Source organism: Microcebus murinus, chromosome 13 (assembly GCF_040939455.1).
Source record: "Microcebus murinus isolate Inina chromosome 13, M.murinus_Inina_mat1.0, whole genome shotgun sequence".
NCBI classification, from domain to species: domain Eukaryota; kingdom Metazoa; phylum Chordata; class Mammalia; order Primates; family Cheirogaleidae; genus Microcebus; species Microcebus murinus.
Window position 1 is genome coordinate 6,526,278 of NC_134116.1, and position 16,138 is coordinate 6,542,415.

The 16,138-nt window shown below is 40.5% G+C and overlaps 1 long non-coding RNA gene across 1 annotated transcript in view; it reads right to left on the minus strand.

Annotated features, from left to right (window-relative positions):
- LOC105864232 (uncharacterized) overlaps positions 1 to 16,138 on the minus strand; it is a 53,345-nt gene that overhangs the window by 10,518 nt on the left and 26,689 nt on the right. The gene's annotated exons all lie outside the window — the stretch shown is intronic.

The following is a 16,138-nucleotide window of genomic DNA, read 5'->3' on the forward strand; positions in this document are numbered from 1 at the left end:
AAATGTGTTAACAATCATGTGTAGTTAACACATAAAACACATACTGTCTAGTTATACATAGTTTAGAAATGTAGAATTAAAACATTTATCCATTCAATTCACCAAAAAGAGAAAGAAAAGGTAAAAATAAAAATATTCTTCCATCAGCAATAATCTAGCAATTGAAGCAAAAATTGTAGATTGCTGGGTTTTTTTCGTAAATTAAGTTAGAGTAAGAACCTCAATTATTCACTTTATTTGACACATTCAGATATGAAAAAATCCAATGTGCTCCTTCACACATATTAATACATATTTGGTATATGCCAAAGTAAAGTGAGTAATTTAGGCTTATTTGGTGTGGTGTGGTTTGGTTTGGGTACTCCCGCTTGGATGTGGTTAATTGGTGTGAATTGATGCCAGAATCAGCTTTTCTCCCTGAATTACAGGATTTTCATCTAAATGAACTAAACAGCACTTGAACTCGTTACCCATATGGGCTCTCATGTTCACCTTCAAACATCTCTTCTCATCCACACTTGTGACCACCACCTATATGTAAAAACTAACCATTATTTTGAAAGCAGGATTAAGTTCAGAGAAAAATCAACAATTTTAAAGTAACCAGTGAAATGCAAGGAACCAGTTAAAATGGTTACCAGTTGAACTTAATTTTAAAATTTTAACTTCTTCCTAAAATTAAATTCAGTGTTTCCTTTTCAGTTAGCTTGTGTTCATACAGACAGACACAATTTTTATCCCACTAGAAGTGTACCGTGGCAGAATGTGGGAAAGCAGATGAGGGAGGAAGTTACCAACCAACAGACCCAGGAATTCCAAATGTGGCCGGGAGGACACCTGTGCCCTTCTGAGCCTGTGTGCCTGTAGTGAGCTTGCACCGCACCCATGCAGCTGTGCATGTGTGTCTGTGTGTGCGCGCATGTGCACGCGCCCTGGTGCCCGTGTGCTCACAGATGGGGGCTGAATTGTAGCAAGATGCAGCAGACGGCACTTCTGGCTCCTGCCAGAGTTAGGCCCTGATGGAGCTGGGTGAGGAGAGAATGCAGGTGCAGAAATGCCAGGAGGAGATCAGAGGATGACAGACACTCTGAGTTAGTGTCTTTCTGGAGACCACTTTGTTCTTCCTGATAGCTCATGGAGCCAGCTATGTGCTGGCATGAACTGTGTGCTTCACAGCCACTCTTGGGGCTTTTTCTAAATGAGGGGATGATTAGTTTGGGGTGTGGCTGTCCTTTGGTCTTACTCCTCCTGTCTGAGCCTCTCCCCTTACCCTGTGTTCATTAATAAACAAATATATATTCATAATGCATGCAAACTTAAGTAAGCATTTCTTTCATAAACACCTAGCTCCCACTGAATTTTCAAATAATGCAGAAAATGGCTTTGTGTGTTCATCTTCCTGGGTCACTCCCCTGGATCGCTTTAGTGCAGACATTATAGCCTCTTTTAAAATATGTCTCCAGCCGTGATTTTCTTCTCTATAAGCAGTATATACCAAGGTATCTGAAATAAACACAGAACTCCAAGTATTGTTTGCTGTGAACTCGTTAGCAAGATGATTACAAGATACTGCAAATGTGCTTGGCGTTTTGAAGCACACTTTCAGCTCCAATGACTTCAAATAGCTTCTAAGTAAAACAAATAAACAGAATAATGGTGGGATTTATTTGGAATTATTCATTATGACACTACCCAAGGCATGACATTTCCAATCATGTCTTAATTTCTTTATAGAAGTAGAAACAGTTTTCATATCTTGACATATTCATCACACCAAACTCGGGGCAGTTACCTCTCTGGCTCATTCTGCAGCTTCAAGAGCTGATAGGACACCATGGGGTCTTTCAGAAGTTATGCCTGGCTTGCCCCCACTTCCACACATTAAATGCGAAATAAATGCCCAGGCTGACTCTCCTGCATTATGATCTGTGAGTTGATGTGTTAAATGAGCTCGTTGCTTTAAAGGTTATAAATGACAAGATTTTTACTATTACAAGTAATTTATAGCTATTTCCTGTTTGACATGACAGATCCTCATGGAGAAGTCCAAATTTGTCTGCTTGACATACATTTATTTTAACACTTTTCTCCTTCTCCAAATTCTAGCATGTATTAACTACTGTTTTCCTAGGTGTCAATTTGCACCTGTGGGGTCTACCTCTCGAGGCCTCACTCAGGTCCCCTAGCCTCTATTCCAGCTGGCTGCCTGCATCTCAGCCGCTAATGTGGGTGATTACTGGCATATTTACTATAATTTATAAAAATCACAGGAAATGACATTTTTATTAGTCACTGACTCCACCATCAGCAACTGCAATGGATGTTATGCACACAAATGCATTTAAAAAATTGTTCTTCCGAAATCAGAAGCTCTTTCCGGTCTCTGACTCTGTGAAAGGATCACATTTCACTTTCACTTACAACGAATGGGCTCACTCAGGAGCTCAGAACTTGGCTTAGTCCTCAGGACTTGGAATTTTGGGAGGGGACTGGATTAGGGGTCAGGACTTGCTCTCCACAGCTGAGAGGAGGCTCCCTAGAGTCCTGACCCCAGTCTGGGAGTCGGAGTGGAGGGCAGTTAAGAGCTGGAACTCCTGGGTCAGGCTGCAGCTCACAGACCCTCTCCAGCCCACGGTGAGCCCTGTGCCTGCACTTGCTGTCATTGCTGCTGTCGGTGTACCAGGACTTTATGTCCCGTCCACACTGTGGGCTCCAGAGCCACTTGGAGCTGCTGCCATGCGCCTCAGAAACCTGATAGTCTGGCTTTCCCAGTCCCCCCCATGTCTCCAGGAGGCCTTGCCCATCTGAGAAGGTTGGGGGTGGGCTGAGTCTTATGGATGAGTAGGGATTTTTGTGCGGACAGAGGGCAGGAAGGCTCACTTGACAAGAGTCAGGATGCGGTGTGCATGAGGAGCACAGCGCGCACCGGTGCTACACTGTTTCCACCCTCATTGTCTCCTTCAGTCCTCACTGTAACCCTGCCCCCTTTCCTCACTGAACACCGGCAGTGTCGGCCTGGGATTTGGACCCGCGCAGGTGTGACTCCGAAGTTTGCTTTCACCACTCCGCTGTGCCGCGTTACTGAGGATAACTGTGGAGCCAAAGGGAAGTAGACTTTAGACCAAACAGAGGAGAAGCCTCATGCAGGCAGGGACGGCCGAGGCGGAGGAAAGGGGACTGCGCTTGTTAGTCTCTAGCTCGGCTAATACGTGCACGCCCACGTGAGACGCTGCGAACCTGCGGCCTACCCGTGTGGCACAGCAAGGTGGATGCTCCTCACGCCCGCGTTACTAAGGAAACTGAGGTTCAGGGAAACGCGGCGGGGAGATGTGAACGCTGGCATCCGCCCACACCCGCACGACGGCAAAGCGCTCCTAAGCCCATCGCCCGCCCTCGGCGCAGCCTGTCCCCTGCAGCCCCGCAGGCAGCGGCGCAGGAGCCAGCGAGCCCAGCCCCGCCGCGCTTGCTGCAGAAGCAGCAGCCCAGTGGCCTGAGGAGGAGGAGGGGCCTGGTGGGGAAACTGTTGCAGAGAGGGGTTGAAAGATGGAGGGGCCGTTCTCAGGAGCGGACGAGTCGGAACAGGAGGGCACGAAAGGAATCATGGAGGGTTTTGAGGGCACAGCCGACTTCAGATTAACCAAACGGAGCACCCCACGATCTTGTAAGGAGGGTCTGAAACACAACACAGATCTTACTGCGTTAGGGATTAGGGCAGGCTATGGCCGTTTCACGCCCAGGGCAGTGAGAGGCCGACTATGCTGAAAGGTCTGGAATGGGGCAGCCTGGGGAAGGCCCAGAGAAGAGAAGCCACGTCGTGGGTGCAGTGTGGCTGGTGACAAGGGACATCTTAGAGCCAGGTGGCCCTGACTCTGCCAGAGTTCTGCCCCATGCCCTTAGCAGGACAGAGGTTGGCATGGCATGTGGAGAGAAGCAGAGAGAGAGACAAAGACAGAAAGAGACAGAGAGAGTCAGAGAGAGAAAAGAAGAACAATAAGAGAAGGAAAGAGTAAAGAAGGAAAGGGAAAGGAAGGAAGGAGAGAGAGAAGAGGGAGAGAGACAGAAATAGTTGAAAGGGATGGGACTGTCTTGTCACTTAGGGCCCTGAATCATAAGTATCTCACAATACAATAAATTTTATTTTAATATCATGGCCAGTATTGATGATCTAATTAACAAATCCCCTGCTCTTTGGAATTAATAGTCAGATTTAACAAATATTTTTTGAGGGTCTATAGTGTCTCAATCTTTGCAGAACGTTTCCTTCTTTTGTTCTCAAAACAATCCTTCAAGTTAGATGTCCTTTTTGCCATTTCCCATTTGAAGAAACTGAAGCTCAAAGAAGCAGAGCGATCAGCCGAGGTGCCCAAGGCTGGCGCCAGCACCGTCAGTGTTGGAATGAGACACCGCGCTCCCTCTCGCCCGTGCCCGCTGCGGGCCCACAGGCGTGTGCACATGGCGGTGCAGTGAGGGTGGCATCTCGCCACCCACCGGCTGCCCTAGAGAAAGACCACACGCTGTGGGAGGCGATAAAGTGGTGATGGTTGGAATTATGATACTTTGGAGATCGGCTGGATCTTAAAAGGTAAGAGGCTAAACAACAGTGCACTCTGGGAGGGCTGAAATTAGAAAAAATTCCAAAGACAAATCTCATTTACTTCAAGTCAGGTCTGGCTTAGAACGAACAGCATCCTCCTCATCCTGTAAGCGCCAGATCCTGATGCAACCCTGAATTTCCTGGGGTCCGCTGAAGCAGGAAGTCCCCACTGTTCAACCCCTTTGACAATCTGGCAAAGCGCACGAACCCCTTCTCAGGATAATGCTTCCAAAAGCCTAAAATAAGGTGAATAAAAGGAACCAACTCATTTTGAAAACTAGGAAGTAAAGGGAAAGAATCTAGCATATTTTGCATATTTTGTCTTTTTATACTACCTCCACCACTGGGTAACGCGTCAAGGAGACATGTTTTTTCTTTGTAGAAATATTACAGCTGATAAACTTTTAGGAATGATTGAACTAAAATTAACCATTTTGCAACTCCTAATTAACAGGTGAATTTGCACATTGGCATCATCACGGCTGCTAACAGAGACACCGAGAAGTAACGTCGTCTTCCCTTCTGCCCCAAACACAACCTGAAGAGCACTGGGCTTCAACTGCCAGTTTCCAGCAAACATAGGAAAGAGGGAATGAAAAAACTGCACCACAGATTCCATCCCCAACCCAGACTGTGGGGAATTCTACAGGATAAATAACTTTCTTTTATTTTAAGGAATAAATTACAAAAGGAAAGACAGGAGAGTGGTATTTTAATTGCATTCTTAAATAGTGATAATTTCTCACTAAAGCCATGGGTGTGCCTGCCATTGGTATCAGATCTTGCTGCCACCCCCTTCCTTTCATGTTCACATGGATTTTTGTGGGGTGCTTACTTTTTTTATCACAGCAGCTGCCAAAAACCTAGCTTCATAAAAAGTACAGTGCTGTTGTAAAAAATGGAACGGTTTGATGTTAACCTGTGAGCTACCAGTCTACACAGTGTCCACAGACGACAAGTAACACAGTATCACTGTGTTTCTCCAGCATGTTGAAAATATCAATGTTACCGGCTCCTCTGTGAGTGTGCCATGATGGCCCGGGGTATCGTGGCGCACAGCCAGAGAACCAAAGTTCTGGTCCGAGTCACGCAAGCAAGTGCACAGGGTCCAGAGGAACCAGCGTCCCTGGCTTCCCAGCCCCATGGACAGCACTCACCCAGGGACTATGCCTTCCTTCTCATTTCATTTTATAAGTGAATATACGTCCAGAACTTGACAAAATTATGTGACATATCACTGGCCTGATAAATTCTGAAAACCTTTTCTATCCAAGTAAAGTCAGCTTATCTGGACTGTGTCCTCTGGCAGATTTCTTTCATCAGTGGAAGGTCTACTGTATAAATTTAAAAAAAAAATAGCATTTTTTTCAGCTGTGACAGTTAATTTCCATTCGCACTTCTTTTTCATGAGGAAGAAGCTGGCATCAAACTAGACCTTCTGCTGTTAAAAATCTATAAAACTGGACAGAAGATAATAAACAACTGTTTTCAGATGCTGGACAACAAGCAGCTGTGGACTGTGGTTCCTGAAAGACGAGAAGCAAAGGAGATGACCTCTGGGCACCTTCTGTGTGGAGGCACTTTCCAAACAGCATGCAAGGAGAGGGGCCTGCTGAGGTGAGGAGGAGGAGAGCAAAGAGTGGGACTCTGCGGGGCCGCAGGGCAGGATGCAGGGGACGCTCAGAGAAGGGGCTCCAGGAACCCGCATGGAGGTCCCTTGAGCCTGTGGCTGGATGCTTCGCTCTGCATGCTGAGGGCAAGACTCAAACTGTCAGGCCAAGGTCAGTCACCAAGGAGATGAGAGCGGAGTTGAGATTCCAGAACTTACAGGGCGCTGGGAGACAGTGCAGGCCAATCATCCCGGAAGAGAGAGACCTCAGTGAACACATCACGAGCCCAACTAGTATGCCACACTTCAAGAACAGGGCACTCTCGCCCTGGAGCAAAGACCACTCTAGATGTGCACCACAAAGCTTATAGGTAAGACTTAGAAGGATTAAGTTGATCTGTCAGAATTAAACTCAATACTCTTTAAATGAGAACAAAACTCAGACAGTCAACAAAGTGGCATCCACTATGTGCAGCATGTAATAAAAAATTACCGGATATGTGAAAAAACAAGAAAATGTGAGGAAAATGTGAGTAGCAGACAAATCAGTCAAAAGAAGCAGACCCAAAACAGCAGAGATGATGGACTTTAACACAGACAAGTTGAAAGACTCAAACAGAAACGTGCACATACCATGGGACAGATGGGGAAACAAATAGGCAAAAATGATTGAAAAGACAACACTTGGGAATTCTAGAACTGAAAGTACAATGGAAAAGAAAATATTTCCATTTCACCGGTAAACTTTCCAATCACAATGTTTTGTCCACAAATATAATGCAGAATACAAAATACATTTTATCATCCACAAATAAAATACTATCTATCAGTAAGACTAGGAACCCTAGTCTATGCTAGGACAGCATATGTTTCACTCTAGCAGCTTTCCCAGAAGGACACCAAGGAACTTCATGGACATACCCGGTGCTCTCAAAGCCAGTGGAGCACGCCAGACACTGCGTCTACTCTGAGAGACTGTTGCGAGGCCGTCCCGTGATGATGGAAACGATGACTGTCTGCTCTGTCCGGTATGCACTAGCCAGATGCGGCTATTCAAATTTATCGTGATTAGAAACAGCTCCTCAGTACCAGTAGCCGCATTTCACGTGACCACAGCACAGCTCTAAGGTCTTAAGGAAGATGTTTATCGCCTTAAAGTCAGTTTTGTAAAAATACATTTTTTTGTATGTTGACAGAATTAACTTCCAGAGTTTGGAATAACTGATGACTCCATCAGGAGTAGTCTATGCACTGGGAAAATCCAGGTGGGAATTTTTTTGTTCATTTTATTAGTCAATATGTTAAGAAAGAAGTGAAGCCTTGTTTGAATACCATATTTCTCAAAGTTTCATGGGCAAAGCAGTTAGTTGGAGAGTTTGTTATAAATGGAGATTTCTGAGACATACCTACTCCTAGATTAAGGTGTATCTAATATGGGTTTCTATTCCTGGGTGGAACTCAGAAATCCCTGTTTTCCAGATACATCCCTGATAATTCTGATACATGATTATGCCTTAAGACATGGCAGAAAAATATACAAATATCCAAACCAAGTATTAACATTTCAGTTAGCATGATTCTACATGCCTGGTAGGGACAGTTATTTAACTTTTCCCTTTCATAACTTGTGTTTAATTGATCAGCTATGCTTGTTTTAAATGCAGAAAAATATTTTTTTTTTCATTTTTACTTCATTCAATTGAAAGCAAATTACATTTTTCAGATGATTCAAAATGTCATGTTTTTTTGCTTTGGAACTTTGGATGCAGTAGGCATTACCTGTTTGCTGAACGAGCGAATCTGGATGGCAAATGTCTTGTGGACACAATCTCTGAACCATTTGCTCCTCACACACCAGTGAGTTACCGTGTGAGACCTGAAACGCTTGACCCCAGCTGAGTGCTCCCCTTTCATGTTGTCAGAACGAATTTCACAAGTAAACTTGTAGCTGCTAGAGAGTTCTGGATCATTAGTACCTTTTTCCTTGTAAATTAATTATAATAAGCATTTTAATCACAAAATCACCAAAATATGTGTTCTCCTGTTGAGGTCACAGAAAATTCTCATAATAATATAAAATAAATACAGATTTGGGTTATTGAGTTCATTTTATGAAAATCAGATTTGGAGGCATTCTAAAAGGAATGCAATGAGGTATGTTTGATTTCAGAAACCTTGTTTGGTCTACTTTTTCAACAATGAATTAGAGGCTGACTCTTAATCCTGATAGAGCTAATGCTTTTATCAAATCAATTTATCATTAAGTTTCCTACACTTCAAATTAAGTATCTCTTTGTAGGAGATTATGTCTACAGAGTACAATCTTAGAAAAGATTTTCTAATCTTATATTTAACAGGATTTTTTGTCTGTTTATTTAATTAAATTCTTCATTTTATTTTATAAGCCAAATGAAATTGTTTTGTGTTGTGTTGTGCTTTGTATTTTTGATGTATTGGTAGAAGATACATCAGAAGATAGCATATCTGTGCCCTGTGTACATAAACTATGTCATATACATGTTCTCGATTATGTAGTCCTCTAATGCCAGCTATAATTCCATTTTGGCGTTTTTGTACATATTATGAACTAGTGAGGAGCAGGGAACAGTTATATTTAATTATAGCCACATATGCATATTTTGAGAAGAGAAAATATTCTCCCCATTTATTGTTTATCCAAACTCTGAACCTTATAAAATTCTGAATTATAAAATGCTTTTTTGAGGGTTTGATTTGTAGATCCTTGAATCCATTCCTTTTTATATATTCAAGGAATGTGCTGTGTGCAAAGTATTTTTGGCCACAGTAGTTTCACAAGACTTTATTTTGGGGGCTTTTGTTCCAGCTATAGCCTACTCTCTTTGTGATGGAGATGGAATTAATGAATTAATACCTTTATAAATATTGTCTGTATTTTCTATTCCTGAACATTTCTGAATAAGGCCCATGAATTACTAAATTTTGTTAAAGTCTTTCCATGGCAATTCTCTGGCTGTCTCTAACTAGCTGCTAGGTAAAATTCTACGTTCCCATGAACGTAGCCCTAAGTATCTACTGTATCACAGCACTGAGATCACAATCATCCTCTCCAGGAATTACGTTCCTCTGGGGTCTGGGCTGCCTGCTGACCTAAGTCTCTCTGGTGACTGACCACACTACTGATACTGCTGCTGTTGCCATTGTTGTTGGTGGTGTTTGTCACTGTGGTCCCTACTTCCCAAGAACCCAAAGAAGTACCCTTTGCAGAAGCACTTTCATTTCAAGGTTTTGCTTTAGTTGCAGCACTCTCATTCTCATTCTGCTCAGGTGTGGAAGGCCCCTTCACTTCCGTGGGAGTTATGCCCCTTCCCTTCCCCCATGCCAAATGGACAAAGTCTTTTGAAGTTGAAAGGAAAAAAATGGGGTCACAGGTCACATTGAGCCACAATTCCAAATTCAGAACAGTTGCAACCAGCATTGGGACATTTCATCTTTGGAAACAAGGACCCCACCAGCCAGGTGCTTTATGATGAGTACTCACAGATGCCTGAAACTGAAAACCTAGAGGTGGAGATAAGAAAAGAGCATGGAATCAGTAGATCCAGAACCCATTCCCACGCTGGGAAGACCACAAACACACACTGCATTAAGCGTCTCCTAAGAGCTCAGGGAAGATGGGTTTCCCTTAATGTGTTTTGACCCTGCAGAACTCTACTCTCTGCTACAAACTCTACTCATGAACCACTCGACTGTGCACCAAGCTCAGTGCTCTGTAAAATGGTGTGACCTGATGTCTGGAGAACAAAGAGGTTGAGGAACTAAAGCTGGCTCTGGTTTCCTATACAGATTCAAGGATGTGGGAAGACAAAGAAAAGAATTTTGTGAGACAAAATGGTAAATGTCCAAGACCTACAAAAAGAAGAAAAAAGTCCAATATGATTAGCAAAGCAAACCCTTAAAATGGATGTAAGCCATTGAAGCAAACCTCCCAAGATGTTCTCTAGATTGTCACCAGGGCTGTAACGTTCATTAAATGTCATTAGACATAATGGTAGCATCGTTGGGTTCTGCTGGTTAAACTTGGAGGTTTCAACACATATATTTGTTGTTTTTTCCTTCTAGTGACCCACTAACATTACAATTACGTATCATAATAAATGAGAGGAGACAACAATGGACTATGAAAGGCAGTAAGTGTTTTGGAGATGAGATATAAGAAAGAGTAAGCAGACTTAAGGAAGTCAAAAACCAGGCCAGGTGCAGTGGCTCACGCCTGTAATCCCAGCATTTTGGAAGGCCAGGAGTTCAATGCCAACCTGAGCAACATAGTAAGACCTCATCTCTACAAAATTAGGAGGGCATGGTGGTGTGTGCCTATAGGCCCAGTTACCCAGAAGACTGAGGTGAGAGGATCGCTTGAGCCCAGGACTTCAAGGCTGCAATGAGCTATGATGATGTCATTTCACTCCAGCCTGAGTGACAGAGCAAGACTCTGTCCTCTAAAAAGGATAAAAATAGTACTCTCTAAGGGACTCGAAAAAAAAAAATAAATAAAAAATAAAAAAAAAGGATAAAAACCTCTAAAAAGGAGAAAAAGCCAAAAACCTAGTGCCTAAAGTGAGTGATATGATAAGACACAAACTCATTCTTACTCCACAAGCAGAAAAGGCCCAGAAATTGAGATTCTGACACGATCGGGCTCAGCACAGGTTGCTTGAAGTCCGTGTAGAGACCTGTTAGACTTGGAAACCTCCCACCTCCTGCATCCAGCACACCAGCAACGACCCCTCCTCCAAGACAGCAGATTTATTTACAGAAAACTGAACCAAAGAGACACTAGATTAAGAGACAACAAACATAGCAGAGGGAAGGGGAGAAGAGCTGCACTGAAAATAGAACAATTCTAACACTTGTACCCCCATAATATGCTAAAATAAAAACATTAAAATTAAAAATAAATAAAAAAATTAAAAAAAGAAAATAGAACAATTCAGTGAAAGTTTACATATTGAACTGTGAGTTCCAAGAATGCTTGCAGACAATTGCAAAATTCTTCTCTAGAGAAACAAAAAGATTCAATAAGAAAAAAAACCCATGAAACTATAGATAACTGACATTCAGATATTCCTGCAATGAAACACTCAAGTTTTAGGCAACAGTGAAGCCTGTGATGTATCACGCAGCCCACTCCCAAAGCTTTCAATTAGTTTTTTGATGCCTAACTCAAAAATATTAACATATAGAAAAGGATAACTAGACATTTGTGAAAAGCCCCCCACATGAAAGACTGGGTCCAAAACTAACAGGCAAAAGGGATTCAGAAGAGCCAAAGCAAGCCAGAACAAGCAGAAAGTACTTTTGAAGAAAAAACTTAGAAAGATCTTTAATTCATAAAATGAAATCAGCATAATATTTAAAATGAAAAGATATAAAGAAAACTCAGAGAACAAAATAAGTCCTGGAATGTAAAAAATATGATTGCTGAAAAAAAATCAATAGAATAAGTGAAAGACAAATGTGACAAATGCTCCAAGAAAACAGAATCAAAAGAGAAAGAGATAGAGACACAGAGATAAAACAGAAGAGAAAAAATATAAAAATCAGAGGATGATGCCGTTGTGACCTCCAACTAACAGAAATTCCAGAGAGAACAAAGAACAATGGAGACAAGGAAATTTTAAAGAAATAATTCATGAAATTCCTCAGAATTGAAGGATATGACTTTCAAGATTAAAAGAGTACAAGTTCCCAGCACAATAAATGAAAAAAGATGCACACCAACGCACATGATTATGCAATTTTAAAAACCAAGAATAAACAGAGGAGAAAAAAACCACATGCATACAAAGCACAAACCAGCTTACACAGAAAAACTATTGATCAGATTTTTTAAAAAGTATACTAAGCAAAAATTAGATCACATATAAAAGAACAAGAATCAAAAGAGCATGGACTACTTAGAGCTAACATTATATTTAATGGTGAAAGCCTGAAAGCATTCCCTATGATCAGGAATAAGAAATGAATGCCAGCTCTCTCATCACTTCTCTTCAATACTGTACTAGAGGTACTAGCCAGTGCAATAAGAAAAGAAAAGAAAATTAATAAAAAAAAAGGAAAAAGACATTCAAATTAGAGACGGAATGATAGAAAGGAAGACATAAAAAATGTCCATATTTGAAGATGTTGGAATTATCTATGTCAAAAATCTAAAGATAAAATAGTTTGAGATAAATATGACAAAAAATGTACAAGATCTGTGCACTGAAAATTACAAAGTGTTACTAAGAGAAATTAAGAAAGATTTAAATAAGTGGAGATTATATAACATGTTGATGGGTTGAAAAACTCAATATTGTTAAGCTATCCAAATTCATCTATAGATTCCATGAAATTCCAATTAACACTGCATAAGGCTTTTGTTTTTTTAAGAAGTTGACAAGCTTATAAAAAAATTTATATAGAAATGCAAAGGGTATAAAAGAGCCAAAATAACTTGGAAACACAGGAACAAAGTTGTAGAATTTACACTATTTTCAAAACTTAGTGGCCAGGTGCGGTGGCTCACGCCTATAATCCTAGCACTCTGGGAGGCTGAGGAGGGCGATTGCTCAAGGTCAGGAGTTCGAAACCAGCCTGAGCAAGAGCGAGACTCCATCTCTACTATAAGTAGAAAGAAATTAACTGGCCAACTAATATACATAGAAAAACATTAGCTGGGCATGGTGGCACATGCCTGTAGTCCCAGCAACTCAGGAGGCTGAGGCAGTAGAATTGCTTGAGCCCAGGAGATTGAGGTTGCTGTGAGCTAGGCTGACGCCATGACACTCACTCAAGCCTGGGCAACAAAGTGAGACTCTGTCTCAAAAAAAAAAAAAAAGACTTATTGTAAAGATACACTAATCAAAACTGTGTGGTATGGGCATAAAAATAGACTAATAGATCAATTTAGCAGGAGAGAGTCCAGAAGAAGATCCACACATATGGTCAACTGATTTTTCACAAAGGTGCCAAGGAAATTTAATGGGGAAAGGGTAATCTTTTTTAAAAAAATGATACTATAATGATGAGTAACCATATGCTAAAAATATTAATCCTTCATGCTACACACAAAAATTAATTCAAAATTTATCATAGACCTAACTGTGAGAGCTAAAACTATGGAATGTTAGAGCACTGTTCAATAGAACTTTCTGTAATGAAAATATTCTTTGTCTATACTGACCAAGAGAATATCCACTGGGCCAAATGTGACTACTGAGCACTTGAAATGTGGCTGGTTGATGGAGGGATTACATTATTTACTCTATTTAATTTTAATAAATTAAATGTTAAATTTTAATAGCTACATGTAGCTATTGTATATTGAATTGGATAGCACATTTCCAGATAGAATCATAAGAGAAAAATCTTAATGACTTTGAGTTTACAAGGAGTTCTTAAATACAACACAAAACATGAGCTGTAAAAGAAAAATGAAATCAATAAATCAGACTTCGTCAACATTTAAAACTTTTCTTTTACAAAAGATGTTACTAAGAAAATGAAATGACAAGCCAAAGACTGAGAAAATATTTATAAAACAGATTTCTGACTTATATCCAGAATATATTAAGAATACTCAAATCTCAATGACATAATAATAATGGGCAAAAAATTTTAACATAAATTTCATCAAAGAACCTATATGGATGGCTAATAAGCATGTGAAAAGATGTTCCACTTAATTAGTCATGAGGGAAAAGCAAATTAAAACCATAATGGAATACTACTACACATCCAATAGTATGTTTATGTACTAAAATTAAAAAGCAAGTGTTGGTGTATATGTGGAGGAACTAGAACTGTCACACACAGCTGGTGAGAATATAAAATAGTACAAATACTTTTAAAAACAATTTTGCAATTTCTTAAAAAGTTAAACATACCGGCCAGGCGCGGTGGCTCACGCCTGTAATCCTAGCTCTCTGGGAGGCCGAGGCGGGCGGATTGCTCGAGGTCGGGAGTTGGAAACCAGCCTGAGCAAGAGCGAGACCCCGTCTCTACTATAAATAGAAAGAAACTAATTGGCCAACTAATATATATATAGAAAAAATTAGCCGGGCATGGTGGCTCATGCCTGTAGTCCCAGCTACTTGGGAGGCTGAGACAGAAGGACCGCTTGAGCCCAGGAGTTTGAGGTTGCTGTGAGCTAGGCTGGCGCCACGGCACTCACTCTAGCCTAGGCAACAAAGCAAGACTCTGTCTCAAAAAAAAAAAAAAAAAAAAAAAAAAAGTTAAACATACCTACAATATTATATAACCTTTCCACTCCTAGGTATTTTAATCAAGAGAAATAAAAGCATTATCTATACAAAGACTTATATAGAAATTCATGACAGCCAAAAATTGGAAACACATGTGCACCAACAGATAGATAAACAATTGTATATCCATATAGTGGAAGACTACTCAACAATAAATGGAATGACCTATTGATACATGCTGCAATATGGATTAATTTCAAAATCATTATGCTAAGTGAATTAAGCCAGACAGAAAAGATTATACACTATAAAATTCCATTTATATAAAATTCTATTAAATGCAAAGCAATCTATAGTGACAAAAAGCAGATTAGTGGTTGCCTGTGGGTAGAGAGAGGCAGGAGACAGGGTTTTCAAAGACAGTAAGGAAATTTTTGAGGGTGGTAGGTAGGCTTATTATCTTGATTGTGGTGATGATTTCATGGGTATATACATTTGCTAAACTGTTTCAAACTGTGTGTTTTATATAGGCACAGTTGATTACATATCAAGTACCCCTCAGGAAATTGTAAAATACAAACAGTATAAACTACTCTAAAGCAACAGTACCAGTTAGAAGACAGAATCTCAAGAGAAAAGTATTTCTTACCCAGAATCTTATACCTAGCTAAACTATCATTCTAGTGTTGTACAGCCTACCAGAATGCTTAACTTGCCAAGACAAGAAAGGAAATCAAACAAGAAAAAACATGGGATCCAGAAAATGGGAACCTATGGAAGAGAGGCAAAGTGAGGTGAGATGATGACAAGTGTGCAGCAAGACAAGAGAGCAACCAGTCCAGTTGGAACAGGTGGGGAGAGGGCCTGCAGGGCTGGCTCCAAGGAGACATGGAGCTGATAAAATTCCCGATGTATTGAACCTCACCAAAAACAGTATTCAAAAGTGTTCTCTAAAGCTAAGGTAGTGTTTGGGAAGAATTTGTGATAGGAACGTAGAAAACTAAGTAAATAACTTCTCTCACAAAACAAGACCATTAATAACTTTAGGCAAAACAAATAGTTTCCTAAGAATGGAAATATCATCAGCCATGAACAGTACTTCTATGTCCAAAATAGGATAAACATTGAAAGTAAATTTAGCAAAATGAATGATGTACCTACTTGGGAATGACAGAAGTGCAAAAGAATGTGAAAGGGCATGAAGGCTGTGTGGTCTCTGCTAAAGTTGAATAGGTAATTTTAAATCAAGAATAAGCAATATAAATATATATTTCAGAAATATGGAGACAAATATGTGAGAAAAATGGCCAAAAAATTCTCAGGAGTTGCCACGGAGAGGGTCAGGTCTGTGGGGCAGAGGAAGGTGATGGGAGGGACTGACATTTTCCCTACAAGCCTATGATACTGTCTGCCTGTTTAAAAATGTTCACGTCTAATGCTAATTAGTTATTAGCATTAGAATCTGGCAGCTCTATATTTTAATCCTGAATTTTCTGCACATTAATAACATTCCCTTTGGTAGATTACTTAACCCCTCTTAGTCTCTTCAATCTACAAAAAGGGAAAATAATTATACTTATATCTCAGAGGTGTAGTGAGGATTAAATGAGATTATATGTGTGAACTGTGTAGCAATGAATCTCTTTTTACACTGCATTATTCCAAAGGAATGAAGGTGGTTTACAAAAATGCTTTTAATTTAGCTACATA